The sequence below is a fragment of the Equus asinus genome, chromosome 7, assembly GCF_041296235.1.
Source record: "Equus asinus isolate D_3611 breed Donkey chromosome 7, EquAss-T2T_v2, whole genome shotgun sequence".
Taxonomy (NCBI): Eukaryota; Metazoa; Chordata; class Mammalia; order Perissodactyla; family Equidae; genus Equus; species Equus asinus.
In genome coordinates this window covers 34854047-34858026 of record NC_091796.1, presented here as the reverse complement: position 1 = coordinate 34858026, position 3980 = coordinate 34854047, and the positions used below count along the sequence as shown (strand labels likewise).

The 3980-nt window shown below is 32.0% G+C and overlaps 1 non-coding gene across 1 annotated transcript; it reads left to right on the top strand.

The window, feature by feature from the left end:
* Nucleotides 1-2443: 2443 nt before the first annotated feature.
* Nucleotides 2444-2549, top strand: LOC123287526 (U6 spliceosomal RNA). Its single transcript, XR_006530847.2, has one exon. It is a non-coding gene; the product is annotated as a U6 spliceosomal RNA (small nuclear RNA).
* The last annotated feature ends 1431 nt before the right edge of the window (nt 2550-3980 follow it).

The window sequence follows — 3980 nt, the reverse complement described above, 5'->3', positions numbered from 1 at the left end:
ACAACTAAACAATAGATTATGGTATTGTACAATAAGTAAAAGAGTTTGGCACTGCCATAAATATAGACAAATATTCAATGGAGCAGAATAGGGGGTCCAGAAAAAGACTCACGTATGTGTGACAACTGATTTTTGACAAAGGTTCAAAGCTAACTCAATGGAAACAGGATAGATTTTCAATAAATTTACCGAATAATTAGATATCCCATGTGCAAAAAATTGAACTTGAATACATATCTCAAACATACACAAAAATAATTTAAATTAGATCCTAGAATAAATGTAAAACCTAAAACTTTTATAAGAAAACATAGGAGAAAATTTTGTAACCTTGGGTTAGGCAAAGATTGCTTGGATATACTATCATAAGGCAGAAAAGTTGACAAACTGGACTTCATCTAAATTAAATTTTTCTCTTTGATATTCACTAAGAGAATGAAAAAACAAGCCATAGTCTGGGAAAAATATTTGCAAAGCATGTATCTTTTACAATACTTGTATAAATAATATAGAGAGAACTGTCAAAACTGAGTAAGAAAACAAAGAACCTAATAAAAATGGGCAAAATATTTTACCAAATAAGATATATACATGTGTAATAATATATATATATATATATATATATGTACGTATACAATAAGCACAGGATAAGATGTTCAACATCATTAGTCATTAGAGAAATGCAAATTAAAACCACAATCAGCTACTAGCATTCATCAGTAGAATGGTTAACATTTTAAAAAAGTGACAATGCCAACAATGGGCAATTATGTGGAACAACTGGAACTCTTTTACACTGTTGGATGGAATGTAAAATGATAAAATTGCTTTGGAAAACTGTTAGGCAGCTTCTTAAACAAGGCACATGCGCATTCTATATGATCCTGCCATTCTACTCCTGTGTATTTACCAAGGAGAAATAGAGCATACATTTATTCAAAGACGTGTTCATGAATGCTCACAGTAGCTTTATTTTAATTTAAAAAATATGGAAAAACCCAAAATATCCATCAACAGGTGAATGGATAAGGAAACTGTGAGATATTATTCAGTAATAAAAAGGAATGAATTATTGATGCTCTCAACAACACGGATGAATCTCAAAATAATTCTGTTGCTCAAAAGAAGCCAGACTAAAAAGAGAATATATAGCACTATTCTATTTATATAAAATACTTAAAAATGTCAATCAATAGTGACAGAAAGCAGATTAGTGGTTGCCTAGAAGGGAAAGGTAGGAATGGATTACAAAGTGCTATAAGGAAACTTTTGAGATAATAGATATATTCATTATCTTGACTGTAGTATGATTTCATGGCGTATACATGTCAAAACATCAAATTGTACACTTGATACGAATTTTATGGTATATCAACTATACCTTAATACAGCTTTACAAAAAAGATAGTAAGAATATAGATGATTCGATCAAGACAGATTAAAAATCTGACTTCTTTATGTATGATACATTTATCAAATTAAAAATATACATTTTTAAAAAACATACATATGAAAATGTATAAGAACTTAACTCAAAAGGTGCACAAGAAATCTCAAAGATTACCAAAGTTTAATATAAGACCAAACTCTCTAAGCACAAAATAACATTGGAAATGCTTCACGAAAAGGCAATGAGAATTAAAGTACATTTATTTGTCAAAAACTTACAAATTACACACCTAATATATGCCAGGTCTCATAGTGGGTTAATTGGCCCCAAGTATTCTCTACCATATTAAGGTGTCTATTATAAACTTCCAAAACACTATTAACTTGATAAATATTTTGGCATTCCCTAGTCATTTTTTGATTATTTTTTGCTTTTCATGTTATCTCCCAACCACATCATAAATGTCCTTAATATCACTTACATGTCTGTTTTCTCTCAAGTAGAAACAGAACTGAGATACCAATAGAGTTTGCCAAGCCTATTTACTGAATCATGTTGAAGTAAAATTATTTCTAGGATTAAAATGTATAACTAAAGGCTTAGATAAAAATAGGTGTCCATTCTTCTGTTACCTTTTCTTTTATTTCCTATCACAAACACAATACTCTCAGTTTCTCAATGAGTATATTGTTGTTACAATAAAGACTGTTGGAAGAGTATTTTAGAGCTATGTCTATTCCAGAAAACTCACAGTATATACAGAAACTTCACAATGATATTTTATATTATGTATATCTCCCTACACAAATATTATTGTTATTATTGAGTTCTCATGAACTTTTTTTATATCTGCATATCAGAAACTAAGTCCAAACATTTATGGAAAAAAGGAAAAATGCAGAAAGGGTTATACCCAAATACTGAAAAAAATCTCACAAATTCAGATTTGTGGAATTGAAAAAGTACACAAGGTTTAAATTTTACCTTTTCAGTATAGCATTCATGAAAGATTTCCTGACTATTACCTATGTTGCCCTCAAAATTTCACTGGATGCTCACTTCAGCGTAACATATATTAAAATTATGAATGATACAGAGAAGATTAGCATAGCCTACATGCAAGGAATACACACAAATTCATAAAGCATTCCATATTTTTAGGGAAGGAAAGCATCAAAAATAACTATAATCACTTCATTTTAATCACAAACTCATAACACAAAATGGAATAAGGTGTGACAACAATAACTTAGATGAAGAAGAGGAAAGAGATGGAACCTACTTAGACTAAAGAGATAAGAGGTTATCAGAAAATCGACTATGTCATCTATGAGATCTTTTTTTCCAAAGATTGGCACTGAGCTAACCTCTGTTGCCAATCTTTTCTTTTCCTTCTTCTTCTTCTCCCCAAAGCCCCCAGGACATAGTTGTATATTCTAGTTGTAGGTCTTTCTAGTTCTACTATGTGGGATGCTGCCTCAGCATGCCTTGTTGAGTGGTGCTAGGTCCACATCCAGGATCTGAACCTGCAAATCCCTGAGCCACTGAAGTGGAGCACATGAACTTAATTACTTGGCCATGGGGTCGACCCTGCATCTATGAGATCTTTTATAGCATCCTCATGGTAACCACTAAATAAAAAATTAGAACAGAGACACAAATGATAAACAAAGAGAAAACTGAGAATATCCTGATAGTGAGTCAACACCCTGAACTGGCATTTGAAAATACATGAGACAACCAACAAAGGAAATATAGAACAACTGGAAAACAAGAGATAAAATGGCAGTATTAAGCACTCAGCTATCAATAATCACTCTAAATGTAAATGGATTGAGTTCTCCAATCAAAAGACACAGAGTGGCTGAACAGATTAAAAAACAAGACCCAACAATATGCTGCCTCCAGGAAACACATCTCAGCTCCAAAGAGAAGCACAGGCTCAGAGTGAAGGGATGGAAGATGATACTCCAAGCTAACAGCCAACAAAAGAAAGCAGGTATTGCCATTTTTATATCAGACAAAGTATACTTCAAGATAAAAAAGGCAATGAGAGACAAAGAGGGGAAGTATATAATGATAAAAGGGACACTCCACCAAGAGGACATAAAACTTATAAATATATATGCACCTAACACAGGAGCACCAATGTATATAAATCAACTAATAATTGACGCAAAAGGAAATATTAACAGCAACACAACAATAGTAGGAGACCTCAACACCTCACTTACATCAATGGATAGATCACCCAGACAGAAAGTCAACAAGGAAATAGTGGAATTAAATGAAAAACTGGACCAGATGTACTTAATGGATATATATATATAGAACACTCCATCCAAAAACTGCAGAATATGTATTCCTCTTAAGTACACATGGAATATTCTCAAAGATACACCATATGTTGGGAAAAAAGGCAAGCCTTAATAAATTTAAGAAGATTGAAATTATATCAAGCATCTTTACCAACAATAATGTTTTGACTAGAAATCAACTACAGAAAAAACCTGGGAAAGTGACAAATATGCAGAGACTAAACATCATGCTACTGAACACACAATGGATCAATTAAGAAATTAAAGGAGAA